A 15,707-nucleotide genomic window follows, 5' to 3' on the forward strand; every position below is an offset into this window, starting at 1 on the left:
CCTTCAGAAGGGCATTTATTGAGGGCCTTGTCATGGCAGGGCACTGTGCTAGGTGCAATGGAGATATTGAATTCTACACTTTTAAGGGGCTACAGTATAGAATAAGACAATTGAAACACTAGTGAACACTCTGACCTTGTGTAATTGTAATTAAATATGGGACAATCTTTTGCAAACTATAAATCCTATCGCATTTGTGAGTAAAGAAAGATCAATGAGACCTGAAATGGCCAAATATGTAATGAGAGAGAGTAATTTGAAAAGTGGGTATGATTTGTATAACTCAGAGCAGAAAGAGCATTGCTGGCAATGGAATGCCCTATTTAGAGTGGTTGGTATGTTTAGAGAATAGTGGAAATAAATTTGGATTAAAACAAAAAAGGAAAGATAATGGAACCCAACATGAGCTGCATTTGGTTTCTTGAAAATGTTTGATATTTTTATTCCTTTCTTTCTTTCCATGGCCTTGATAAGTAAAAATCACCAGATTTTAATACATTAGAATCCTCTTTCACTTTTTGAGAAAGAAGTTTGCAAAAGTATAGGCATGTTTTAACACCAAATGATATAACATTCTTGGAGCAAAATGGTAGGTTAAAATAATCTTTAGGGGGTGGGTTTCCTTAACAACCATTTCACCAGATGTGATGGAAGAACATTCACAAATTTATCAGGAAGAGAAATGAGGCGTAGAGAAATAAAGTAGTTCAGCCATCAGCAAACAGTGCTTCTGGGACAGAATTGAAGAGAATCCTAAGGTTGGAAGAAACATTCAGAGGTTATCAATTGCCTTTCTCATTTGTCTGCAAACTCTGTATTATTCAATGCCCTCCAGAGAAGAAATTTCTATGTCCTTTCTCACTAACTTCTCAAAAGTTTACGAGTCTGCATTAATTATCTCTGCCTGAAACTGCTTCTGCCTGACTTCAACCCACTTAAACAGAATTAAAATCACTTCAAGTAGGTTTCCTAGTATTTTCAATTGCCTGCCCATAAAAGGCACAGCATTGGTAGTTTTATTCATTTCCAGTGTAAGTTTAAAAACCATGCTCACTGCAAAGCCAGGAAGTTTTAATAGTAGCTCTCTTTTTAGACTTCAAAAAACAAAATAATGTATAGTAAGACTGTCATAAACAGGATTTGAATATAAATGGCTTTTGTTACACATTATGTTTCTACTCAATTTAGTGTGTTCATGTGTTTAGCATGAACTATATTGAAATGCAGTTGAGTTGACGAAAAAGATATATATTATCCAAGTATGAGGCATTAGCCCTTACTCTATTGCTCAACTCTAGATTTCTGTATCACCTCACCTCCATTCATAAAGGGTATATTGCAGAACCTATATGAGGAGTTTTAGGGGAGGACTACTATAGAACTACTATAGAAACTTAGAGCCAAAATTTTTCAAATAGGAAAACAAACAGTTTTCAATGTGATCTACTATTGTCCAAGCAAATTTTAAATATAATGGAAGCATGACATTTTTATATACTATTGAATTAAATAATTCAGTGAGAGATCTCTGAAAGAAAATATCTCTAAAGTCATCCACTAAAGAAAAAACTTTTTAAAAATTGAGAAGGAAAACATGTCATAAGATTATCTTTCATGGATGGGGGCAAGATGGCTGACCAGAGACACCAGCTGCCAGAGCATCTCAATAAGAAGGAGAAATTTTAGATGAAAGAGAAAAAACAAACATATATTGGATGGGGGTCTAAAGGAAGGGTGCCAGAGCATTTAGGAGACTCCATGGGAAGAAGTTGTGTGCATAACAAGAAGGAGCAAAGGTATCAGCAAAGATCAACCCCTGAGAGTCTTGGAGTCCAGCAAGAAGGGTAGGTGGAGTGGTTTGTTTCTCCCTCCCTCACATCTCTGATAGTCAGGGGTTCCCAAACTGCTGGAGAGACTTTCTCCCCACGTAAGCCCAGAGTCTGCTGCTGTCAGTGAGCTGAGAACTTCTTGTGGACAGGGCATCCGGCTCCCAGCACTTCTGGGGCACTTCCTGCATCACAAACCTGCTGAGACGTCAGGCACCATACAGCTTCTCTACCCACCCTGCACACTTGTTCTCCCCAGGGAGATTCAACTCCTCAGGTTTTGTCTTGCTCATTTCCACACAGACAATTCCCAATTCTGGTCCAGACTTCAGGAGCCACAAGGGTTCAATGGGTCCCAGGTGATCTGCGTGACTCCAAATCTTGAACATTCTGGGTGGACTGCCTCCCTGAGAGAGGGTCAGAGATGACCAGAGTGCTAGCATTAGTCCATATAGACTCTTTGTCTCCCCTTTCCATCCCCCACCCATGGCTGCCAAGAGAGACAATTGAGCCACCACACCAAGGCTTCCACAGAGAGTGAGGGTCATGCTTTTCCTCTTGGGGTCTTGCAACAGACCAAGGGAAACTCAGACTGTGAGCTCCCTGCTCACTGGCCCTTGCTGGTGCTGCTTGCCTGGCAGTTCCATCAAAGAAGGTCATGCCCAGAGGTAGAGAGATATTGATCCCACCCAGGCACCCCATGGCATGGTCAGGAATTTATTTTCTTGGTCTCAGGAGGCAAGGGAGCCTACATGGGCAGATCTAGGGGGAGAGTCAGTATGGGTCATAGCTGGGGTGTGCTTGTGGGATACTTCTCCCCACAGGAGGGCTAAACTCTCAGCTAAGGCGAGGATCCTGGGCGTGGAAACTGCTGGTCCACAGCACGGTCTTGGGGGAGATTGGCTAGCTTGGGCTCCAGCCTACCAGTAAATGCTGGGGGAAAACTGTGGAGCAGAAGAGGGGGGAGAGGAGTGAGGCCCAGTGCCAACTGCCAGTTTGTGACTCTCAGATAGCCCCACCTCTACATACAGACTTTCTGGTTGGGAGGGGCCACTTCAGCCTCTGTCTGGTTGCTCTGCCCAGAAGCTGGGAGAAGACCTTTGACCCCTTCCAAAACAGCTACCTTGACAGATTTTGTGGAGCCTGAGGGCAAGTTCACCTAACCCAGACACACCCAGCTCTACTCTCCCACCTGCCTCTGCTGCTTCAGACAATAAGGACTCACCTGGAAGTTTGAGGGCTCCACCCACCACCTGGAACATTTGAATGCTTCTCCTGAGGGACTAGAGCTGGTCACAGGACCCAAAAATAACATTGCAGCTTGTTCCTTCAGCAAGTGCCACCTACTGACAGGGAGGGAGATTTGCATGTCCTTTACAGTATTTACTGCCTCAATTTTACAGGATGTGTGTGGTTCCAGGAGTGGCCATTGATGGGAGCTCGTAGCTCTCCCTGCAGAATATCTGTGCTACTGGATAAGAACCAGAAAAAACCCAGCCCTGGGCCTTAGCGTACAAGAGTTTAGCCCCTTCCCCTTGAAAATGTCTCCCAGTTTGGAGACATTGTACTGACCCTCCTACCAGTGGCCCCCATTTAGTGGCTGGGAAAGCACCTTCTGAATCCCACCAAGGCTTTTCAAAGCCTTTCAGGCTCCCACAACCTAGCCACAAACTACCTTCTTCCTCCCCCCACCTCAGCGGTGGTGGAAACCTAGAAACCCCCTGGGAGTTACAGAGTTCCTCATAAATCTTGAGGCACATAAATATTACACATGGGGCACCAAAATCAACCACAGACACAAAAGAACATCTCAGCAGCTGGCTCTATCATGCAAACCTCAACCAATGATGGGGAGAATGATATAGATCATCACAGCATCTTCCAACATAAGCAAACAGGGTGTGGCTGATTCAAACTCACAAGTTACATCCAGCATCACTGAGAGTAAGCTGGGGGACGTAACTCACTACATATTATTGGGAAGAGGTGAAGACTGCAGGTCATATTTAACCTAAGAGGTACACCAAACACCCCATAGGCAACTCAGGACCAGCACTCGTCTCCCTGGAACTCTTAGGGATTGATCTTCAAGGACCCAGAGATAGGCCTGTAAGCCAGGCCTAGCACCCCCAGGTCTTGACTAAAAGGCCAGATAAGAAGGAATCAGTGAAAAAATTCTAGAAAAATGAAAAATAAGAGTGAAAGGACACCCCCAAAAGAAAACAATAACCCCTTACCAATGGATACCAACCAAAATGAAAAGATTGAAATGACACGAAGAATTTTGAATATGGATTGTAAGGAATCTCAATGAAATACAAGTAAAAATAGAAACCCAACACAAAGAAACCACAAAAACAATGCAGGAAATAAATGAAAAATTTACTAAGGAAATTGAATTACAAAAAGAAAAAATCAAACAGAACTTCTGCAAATAAAAACTTCATTCAAGGAAACACAAAACACTGTGGAGAGCCTTATGAATAGAATAGACTAGGCAGAAGAAAGACTCTGAGAGCTTGAAAACAACAATTTTGAGTTAAACAAGTCAGTCAAAGAGAAACATCTGAGAAACAAAAGGAATACACAAAACCTAAAAGAAATATGGGATTATGTAAAAAGAGCTAACATAAGAATCATAGGCATCCCTGAGGACGAAGATGAAAATACACAAGGGTTGAAAAACAACCTATTTTCTCAATTATTCCTATTTGAGGAAATAATTGAGAAAAACTTCCCTGGCTTTGCTAAAAATATAGATATACAGGTACAAGAAGCTCAAAGGATTACTTGGAGATTCATCATGAAGAGCCAATAACCATGACACATATTCATCAGACTGGCCAAAGTAAACATGTAAGAGACACTCCTACAAGCCCTAAGGTGAAAGCCTCAGGTAACTTACAAATAAAAACCCATCAGACTGACTGCAGACTTCTAAACTGAGACCTTACAAGCCAGAAGTAATTGGGGCCCCAGTCTCAGTCTTCTCAAACAAAATAATGGCCAGCCTAAAATTTTATATCCTGAAAAACTAAGTTTCTTATATGAGGGAGAATAAAGACTTTCTCAGACAAGCAAACACTGAGCAAATTTGTCAAGACAAGACCTGCCCTGCAGGAAGTACTCAGAACTGAATTACACATGATCAGCATAATAGACACCCACCAGTGTAAAATCATCCAAAAGCTAAAGGTCAGAGCTAGGACCCCACAATGGCTCACGAGTTAAAACAAAACAATAGAGTTCTACCAAACAGGATGAACATAAATCCACCCCACTTACCACTCCTTATAATAAATGTAAATGACTTGAACTCGCCACTCAAGAGACATAGGCTGGCTGAATGGATAAAAAAAATATAAGCCAAGTATCTACTCTCTCCATAAAACAAATCTAACCCACAAGGACTCATTGAGACTCAAGGTGAAGGGATGAAAAACCACATTCCCTGCAAATGGAAACCAAAAGGAAGCTGGTGTCATGATTCTCATACCTGATAACATAAACTTCAAATCAGCAAAAGAAAGACAAAGATGGTCATTATATAATGGTGAAGGGAACAATTCAACAAGAAAGCATAACGATCCTAAATATTTATGCATCTAAAACAGGTACACCCAGATTCATAAAGCAAACCCTACTTGATCTAACCAAATTATAAAAAGCAGCATCATAATAGCCATTGACTTCAACACCCCACTGACAATGACAGAGATCCTCCAAACAGAAAATAAGCAAAGAAAGAATGGACTTAAAAGGAATTCTAAAACAAATGGGCCTAAGAGACATTTACAGAACATTCTACCCAAAAACCACTGAATATACATTCTTCTCATCAGCTCATAGAACATTCTCTAAGACTGATCTCATCCTAGGCCACAAAATATGCCTCAACAAATTTTTTTTTTTTTTTAATGTTTGAAAATCTTTATTTTGATAATTTGTTTTTTAATAGATCCAAAGAAAGATCCTTGGTGACATCAGAAGTCTGACTGCAAAATCCAAACTTTCTCATCAATGAAGATGTATAAGGCTTGTGGGTTACATGACTTCATTAGTTGCTTTGATGATAAAAGCACTTAGTAAAAATTATATCTATTTTGAATATCAACTAGGCCATGAAGTTCTAGCAAAGAAAAGGTTTGAGTGCTTGCTGATATATTGCAACACTGCTAAATATTACTTAATAAATATTAGTTAATAAGTGTAAGTGGCATCATGGTCCTGCATCTAATATTTCAGGCAGAAATGAGTCAATAAAGTCCACAGGAGAATAGACTTCCTTGACTTCCCTGAAACCATGGACAGAGGCCTAAGAGTCACCCCTAAAATGCTTTCTCCTCTGGTTTTTTTTAGGAACTAGATTTGCTTAGTACTTTAAAAAAGTAAAATGATATATGGTAAGAAACAATGGTGACTACTTAGGGAATGATCTGGAGGTTGAGTACTTAATATCTTAGTACATGTAAAAATGCCTTCATTTACATTAACTTAGTATATTTTGGTACATCCATCTATTCTTCCCAGAAAATTTTTAAAAAATGGAAATTATATCATGTATCTTCTCAGACCACAGTGAAATAGAATGAGAAATTAAGTTCAACAGAAACACTCAACTCTACACAAAGTCATGGAAATTAAACAGCCTACTGCTGAATTTGTATTTGGTAAGGAGGAAATTAAGATGGAAACCAAAATTTTCTTTGAACTAAATGACAAAAGGGATACAAGTTATCAATATCTGTGGGATTCAGCAAAAGTAGTCATAAGAGGAAAATTCACAGCCATAAATGCCTACATCTAAAAGACAGAAAGATCCCCAATCAATAATCTAATGAATCATCTCAAGGAATTAGTAAAGAAAGAGCAAATCAAACTTAAACCCAGCAGAAGAAAAGAAATAGCTAAGGTCAGAGAAGAACCAAATGAACTTGATACTAAAAGAATTACAGAGAAAATTTAAAAAAAAAAAGTTGATTCTTTGAAAGGTAAAGAAAATTGACAGGACTTTCCCTGGATTAACCCAAAACACAAAAGAAAGCTCCCTAATAAGCTTAATCAGAAATTAAAAAGTAGATATTACAATTGATACCATGAAAACACAAATTATCATCTCTGAATACTATAAAAGATCTCTATGCACATAAACTTGAAATGTTGAATAAATTGACGAATTCCTGGAAACAACCTCCATAGGCTCAGTAAGGAAGAAATAGAAATACTGAACAGACCAATATCAAGTAACAAAATTGAAGCAGCAATAAAAATTCTCCCATGGAAAACAAAAGTCCCAGACCAGATGGTTTCATAGCTGAATTTTACAAGACCTACAAAGAAGAACTGGTACCTATACTGCAGAAATTATTTCATAACATAGAGAAGGAAGGAATCCTCCCCAACTTGTTCTACAAACCCAATATCACCTTGATACCAAAGCCAGTAAAGGACATAACAAAAAAGAAAACTACAGAACAATATTCCTTATAAATATATGTGCAAAAAGTCACAATAAAATCCTAGCAATCTGAATTCAGCTGCACATCAAAAAAAAAAAAAAAAAAAAAAATCCACTAAGATCAAGTGGGCTTCATCCTAGAGAAAGAAGGATAGTTCAACATAAGCAAATTTATAAATGTGATTCTCAACAGAAATAGAAGCAAAAACAAAGATCATATCATCCTCTTGATAGACATAGAAAAAGCATTCAACAAAATTCAGCATCTTTCTATAAGAATTTTTAACAAAATAGGCATTGATGGAATATACCTCAATATTATAAAAGGCATATAAGACAAGCCCACAGCCAATATCATACTGAAAGGGGAAAAACTGAAAGCATTCCCTCTTAGAACTGGAACCAGACAAGGTTGCTCACAGTCGCCACTTATGTTCAACATAGTGCTGAAAATCCTAGCCAGAGTAATCCAGCAAGAGAAGGAAATCAAGGGTATCCAAATGGTGATGCTATGATCTTATATCTAGAAAACCCCAAAGATTCTGCCAAGAGACTCCTGGAATTGATAAATAAATTCAGCAAAGTCTCAGGTTCCACAACCAATGTATACAAATCAGTAGCATTCCTACAAACCAACAACAGTTAAGCTGAGATATCAGAGACTCAATACTTTCAGAATAGCAACAAATAAAATAAAATACATAGGAATATTTGTAACCAAGGAGGGGAAAGACATCTACAAGGAGAAGCACAAAACACTGAAGAAGGAAATCACAGAGGATATAAACAAATGGAAAAATGTGTCATGCTCATGGATTAGCAGAATCAACATTGCTAAAATGTCAATACTATCCAAAGTGATTTACAAATTCAATGCAATCCTCATCAAATTACCAATGTCATTTTTTGCAGATCTAGAAAAAATAATTCTACACTTCATATGGAACCAGGAAACACCCTGAATAGCCAACACAATCTTAAGCAAAATAACAAATTAGGAGGCATCACTTTACCAGACTTCAAGCTATACTACAAGGCTACAGTAACCACAACAGCATGGTACTGGCACAAAAACAGAGACTTAGAGCAATGGATAAGAATAGAATTCTCAGCTATAAAACCATCCTCATATTGCCATCTGATCTTTGACAAAGCAGACAAAAACATACACTGGGGAAAAGAATCTCTATTCAATAAATGGTGCTGGCAAAATCAGACAGCCATATGAAGAAGACTGAAACAGGACCCATATCTCTCACCACTCATAAAAATTAATTTACAATGGATAATTAACTTAAACCTAAGGCATGAAACCATAAGAATTCTAGAAGAGGTTTAAAAAACTCTTATAGATATCAGCCTAGGTAAAGAATTTATGAAGATGACCCCAAAGGCACTCACAGAAACAACCAAAATAAATGAGACCTGATTAAATTAAAAGCTTCTACATAGCCAAGCAATCAATGGAATAAATAGACAACCTACATGATGGGAGAAAACATTTGCATGCTATACATCCAATAAAGGGCTAATAACCAGAATCTACAAAGAACTCAAGCAAATCATTAAGAAAATATCAAACAACCTCATTAAAAAGCAGGCAAAAAGGAGATAGACTAATGGTCAATAAATGTATGAAAAAATGATCAGTGTCTCTAATTATCAGGGAAATGCAAATCAAAATCAATGAGATACCACCTAACTCCAGTGAGAATGATTTTTATCAAAAATCCCTAAAAAACAGATGCTGGCATGGATGAGGAGAGAAAGGAACACTTATACACTATTGGTGGGACTGCAAACTAGTACAACCTCTGTGGAAATTAGTATGGAGATACCTCAAAGAACTAAAAGTAGACCTACCATTTGATCCAGCAATCCCACTACTGGGTATTTACCCAAAGGAAAAAAAAAAACATATTTTATAAAAAAGACACTTGCACTCGAATATTTGTAGCAGCACCATTCACAATTGCAAATATGTGGACATAACACAAGTTCCCATCAATACATGAGTGGATTAACAAAATGTGGTATATGTATAACACGGAGTATTAGTCAGTCATTAAAAAAATTGTGAACTAATACCTTCTGTAACAAACTGGATGGAACTGGAAACCAACTTCCTAAGTGAAGTATTGCAAGAATGGAAAAACTAACACCATATGTACTCACTATTAAATTGAAACTAACACCACATGTACTCACTATTAAATTGAAACTAAATGATCAACATTCATATGTACATATGGTAGTAAAATTCAACAGAAATCAAGGAGGTGGGGAGGAGGAGGGAATGGGTAAATTCGCACCTAATAGGTATAATGCACACTATCTGGGTGATGGACCTTCTTAAAACTTTGACTCAAACTGTACAAAAGTAATTTATGTAACCAAAATGTTTGTACCCCTGTATAATTCTGAAACTTAGAAAAAACAAAAAACAAATAAATTTTTAAAAAGATTACCTTTCATGGGTTTACTTCTAATAAACATAAACATAAAAATAACTTCACTGAAGATATTTAATTGAGAAAAGAAAGCTGATTTATAATTACATATATACATTTTGATAACGGTTAGTTAATATTATTTTGTACAAAGATCAACTAGATTTCATTCTCTCTTAACTTTAATGGGACATTGCTTCAGCAATTTCCCCCCATGTTTGTATTTTTTTCTTGCTATTGGATCATTGTACATACAAACTTCAGCTCTCAGATCTTCTAAGGTTTGCCTTAGTTGCAGAGAGGTACCTTGCCCAAGCACATGCCCCGCCTGGCCAGCACACTTCCAATGACTGATTGTGATAAGTTATGAAGTCCTACATGTTTAAGCTCAGTGCAGGACACATTTGATACTTCATTCATAGTGTTATATGGGGTTGGCCAAGGCTTTTTTCAGCTTACATCACAGTTCAAATTCTTCCTCTACTCATCCTGCTTTCTCTTTTTGTTTCTACCTAATAAATATCCAGCATACCAAAGTCTAACTTAATGTCTCCTTATGTAAAAGACCACCTGTGATGGCTTTCTTGTAAAGGTCATCAGAGTGGTCTTCACACTGCTAAATACAATGGCCCATTTTCAGTTCTCTTACTTGAAATACTAATTTGCCTTGCTGTTTCTTCTTATGCCCCGTTTTCTTCAGTCTGTTCTTATAGAATAGCAGTTAGAGCACCTTCTTAAAATGTAAGATAACTCCTCTCTTTCCTCTGCTCAAAACTCTTCAGTGCTTGCCAGCTCAAGATCAGGAGAAGCCAGGGTCCCTACAATGTCCTCAAAGACTCAATATGTTCACTCCTTCAGCCCCAGTATTGACTTCATTCCCTACTATTTCCCTTTGTTTATTTTGCTTCACCCATATCGGCCTTAACGCTATTTTTTGAATAGAACAACCATGCTTTTTCTATTGGCATACCCTAAATATGGCTAGTCCCCTCTATTCTTTCTATATTCCAACACCGCCTTTGCAGAGACGCCTTATTGTACCATCTCCTCCTGCCTTCCACACACTCTTATTTCTTATCATTTTACTTTATTTTTTTCCATTGAATTTTTCATCATCTGACACACTGTGTGTTGACTTGTCTCCTTCCACTAAAGAGTAAGGGCCATGTGGAAAGTAACCTCATTTGTTCACTATTGTAATTACAGAATTCAAAATGTTGCCTCAGGCAATAAATAATCATCGAGTGATTTAATAAATCAACTTTTCAGCGTGCAAAATATCTTTTGGGAATGGTAATAGAAGTACTTTGGGTGTAAAACGTGTAGCCCAATATTTTACAATATGCTAGAAATTCATAGCCATGTCACATAGCTCTGAAAGGAGTATCTCAAAAACACTTGTTTATTTAATATCCCTCAAGAATAAATGCAATTTCCAAAGCTGTGGTAATTGGTAGAAGTAGCAAACATCCTTTGGCTTGGGAACTTTTCTAAATTCCAGGGCTGTTCTAAATGCTGTCATTACATTTGGAAATGAAAGTGAAATTTTAAAACTAGAATTCTATTTTAAGAAAAGGTTAGGAGGTTCAGTCATTATGAAAATGATTCTGACACATATTAATTTGCAAGGAAAATACACTGTGATGGAAATGTTCTTCTCAAAAACCAATATAGTTTTTAAAGAAATTCTTGTAACTAAATGATCAAAGTCTTCATGCCAACATAAGTGTAAATGACACCAAATAAAGAGTCCTCAGGAGTATTTAATCTACTGGACTCTGACTAATGGAAAGACCTGACCAAGGCCCCCAAGGATCTGGGCCTGCTTGCCAATCCTTATCTCTTTGTTTACATTTGGGGTGTATATAAGTTAACAAAAAGGAAAAGAAAAGGATGATTTGACTATATAGACTCTTATGTAGTAAGGTGGTTGTATTGCAATTGTCTCTGGGGAGAAAAAAGTAAAGAAAAAAAAGAAACAAATTTAGTATTCCCAGTTAAATGTTGATCATGCTGAAAGAAAAATGAATATCTGGTTACTTTTACCCATTCTTCATCAGAAAAGCACTTAAACAGGGTACCCTTGCATTATGAACACAGGATTCCTTATCTGTGCAAACATATAGGGAAGAAATATGATACTTTTCATTAGTAATGCATAAAACACTAATAACAATTGAAGAAAAATTACATAAAAATACTACAGCTGGTATAATCTCTTTCCAAACCTAAAGGAGAATCCAATTTTATTGATTTTTCAGTAAATAGAGAAGATTTGTTAATATTACTGATAAATGTAAAGTCATGACATGCTAAATTAAAAATCATATGGAGAAATAAATGTTCACTTTAAGACCCAAAAGTTATAGAGTTAAGTACATTTGTAATTATATATTTTGTTATATTTTTGAGAAAATATTTTAAATTCTATAAATTAAAGCCTTTGACTTTGATAAAAGCAGCAGTCTTTTAAAAAGTCTCAATGTTTTAACTATAAAAGTAAAGATAAGTGGAATTAAAACATAAAAGGATTTTTCACTAAAGCTTATGAGTAATTTAATAGAATTAAGAGCTATTCATAATACTGATAATAGAAAAAATATTACTGGTTAACATTTATTAAGTGCTATGTGCCAGCCAATATTCTAAGTGTTTTCCATATATTTTTTTCCCTTATCTTCACAACCCTCTACTTCAGGAGTTAGGGACTATTGTGAAGCCCATTTATAGATGAGAAAACTGAGACTCAGAGAATTCAAGTATTTTGAGCAAGGATACAGAACTAGTAAGGGATGGTGCCAGATCCCTGACCCAGGTACTTTGACCTCAAAGTCATGTTTTTAATCACTATACTGTTAACACTAAGAATTAGCTTAGGGAATCAAGGTGGAAATAGGAAGTTTTAGTACTAAGTCTGTCTTCATGGTGCCAGCAGAGACTATTATAAATAGCAGAATCCAGGCAATCTTCAGGTCATTTTCTCTCCCCAGTGTCAAATAAACAGCCTGACTAGTAGTTTTGACAGAACAAGTCAGTTGATTTGGCTCTGGCAGGCAAAGTCATTGTCTAGCTACCATATACTACAGGGAGGTTCTTGGCCAGAGTCCTCGTCAGCATTGTTTTACAACACTGTTAATCATCATGTACTCCCAACAGAGGTTCAAACCGCAACAAAGTACATTAGACCCTGTCTTTGCAGCTCAGCAGGTTTAAGGGAAATTTAGAGGACAGTGCCATGTTCTCTATATCATCTTATTGCCATATCGACAGATTTACTCTTGGGCGTTTATTTTAGGAGTTTGGCTATTCAAAGAAAGTCTTCAGTGTTCTTGGATAATAGGTTAGTGGTAATAATGCTTTTCTAAAGTCCACATTGCATATTTTTGTTACAAATTAGATAGTGTCAGCAAATGTTATAGAATGGTTAGGTGACAGAAAGACTTACTTTATAAGAAACTATTTTGCTCTCCCCATCCACCTATCTCCTCCAACACACACAAACACATTACTTCAAACTCTTTTTAGGCTTTCTACATTCTCTCCTTTACATTTATGTTTTCTTTTGGACTCAACTATTAATATCATCTCTCTGTGAAAAATCTTCAAATAATTTCTAACCCTATAAACTCCACTGCCCTGGGCAACTTAATTTCTTGAAAGGACACTACTGTATTGATATATTTTAAAGGCTGATATAGTTCAACAGAGCCATTTTGATGTTGAATGTCAAAGGTGTTCAGAAATAAAGCAGTATCCAGGCCTATGTCTGAAGTCCAAGCTATTTGGGAGGCCGAGGAAGGAAGCTCATAAGTCCAAACCCAGTCTGGGCAAAATAGCAAGACCTTCCTCTCTGAAAAACAAAAACAAACAAAAAAGAAATAAGGGGTATATGGTGGCAAACTGTGCCAGTCTACCTCACTCTCAAAGTCAAGAGCTCAGAGTTACTATGCATGCTGACCTAATCCAGGAACTGGCCTGATTACAGTATCAGATATAAATTAGATATAACTAGATATTAGAAGAGACTGGATTATGGAAATTCAAGAGAACACAGGAGAAGAAAAGAAGGGAAATGATCTAAGCAGAAGAATATAAAGAAGGCTGGGATTATAAGAATGCTGGTGAACAGTCCCATGTGTCCTTTGCCTTAAGGGAGCATTGGCTAACGTGTTATGTAACAAATACCACCCCTCTCCAAATTAGAAGTTTAAAACAAGTGCTTATTATTTCACAGTTCCTATGGGTCAGGAATCCCAGCACACTGCAGCTGAGTGCCTCTAACTGAAGGTCCTTATGAGAGGTTGCTGCCAAGCTGTCAGCAATGGGGACAGCCATCTCAAGGGCCACCTGGGATTGAAAGATCTGATTCCAAGCTCACTTGCTTGGCTTTTGTCAGGCCTTAGAAAACCCACCAAACTCTCACAGGTCTCTCCATAGGGTCTTCCTCAGGACATGGCAGCTGGCTCACCCCAGGAAGGGTGAGATATCTCATGGGAAGAAAGGGAGAGCTTGCCCAAAACCTAAGCCACAGCCTCTTTGTAACTTAAATTTGGAAGTGGCATCCCATCACTTTGCCATGTTGTACTCAACAGAAGCAAGTTACTAGGCCCAGCCAACACCCAAGGGGAGAATATACAAGGGGGTGAATACCAAGAGGCGGATCACTGGGAGCCACCTTAGAAGCAGTTCTACCAGAAACAGAAACATGAAAGCTGGAATAAGTGCTACCCAGCCAGGAGGAGCTCAGCTTCATTAAGATTTTGTCTGAGTAGTAGCTCTCATATTCTAGTATGCATGCATAAAAGTCACAGGAGGTGGGGGCATTAAATCCTTTGATTTCCACTAGGAATCTCAAGTCAATAGACCTGAGGTTGAGCTAATGGGACCTGTGTTTTATCACTCTCCCAGGGGATTATAACACAAATGGATTGCTGACCACACCTAGGGGAAACTCTGGTCTAGGTAGATTTTTTTTTTCATACCCTAAGCACTGAAATAATTTTCCCACTTCCAAAGCACACATTCATTCAAATGTAAAATAAGTATAAAAAAGTCTAAGAAAATTACAATTTTTCTCAAAAGATGATTTCAAAGCTTTTTTTGGACTATCACTAAAAAACATATTCACATCACATATACCCTATAAAGATATACAACTAGCATGTACCCATAATAATTAAAAAATTTTTTTAAATTGAAAAATCAAAAGACATTTCCCTCCTTATTTTTGATGGAGTCCCTGATCAGTTCGTGCCTTTTGTCAGGCTTAGTCTGCTTATTAATTAAGTTATCATCTTTGGGGAATTATTGTATTTTGGTGGGAAGAATAGCCCAGTGTTTCTGAGGATTGAATTGTCAGACTGCCCACGATAGGATGGCTTGATAATTTAAGTTACCCAACTTTTGTTTCTTCATTTTCAAAGTGGGGATATTAATATCTACCTTGTAGGGCTATTATGTGAATTAAATGGGTTAGCTAATGGAAGTGTAGCACATAGTAGGCATCCAATTTGCAGTACCTAACAAAATATATTTAACTCAATAAATGATAACTGTCATAATGATTACTGTAGCAGGACATTTTATGGTTATAATTCTCTTTTTGTGGGTTTTCTCTTCTCATATGGGGACAGACAACATCATCACTGTTATAATGTTATTTAATGTTTGGTTTTCTTACTATTTTGTATAAGCTGTTTTATATTTAAGTTTCCCAAAGCATCCTTTTGTTTTTAGTTAATGAAGTTTATTTTTAGAGCAGTTTTAGGTTCAGACGAAACTTTAACAAAAAATACAAAGTTCCCACATACCCCCATTTCCACAATGTACCCCACTATCAACATTCAGCACCAGAATGGTACACTTGTTACAATCAATGACGCTACACTGACACATGATTATCACCCAGTCCATAGTTTACATTAGCTTTCACTCTTGACTGTAAACTTGATGGGTTTTTACAAACATATAATG

Source organism: Eulemur rufifrons, chromosome 17 (genome assembly GCF_041146395.1).
Source record: "Eulemur rufifrons isolate Redbay chromosome 17, OSU_ERuf_1, whole genome shotgun sequence".
Lineage (NCBI taxonomy): Eukaryota > Metazoa > Chordata > Mammalia > Primates > Lemuridae > Eulemur > Eulemur rufifrons.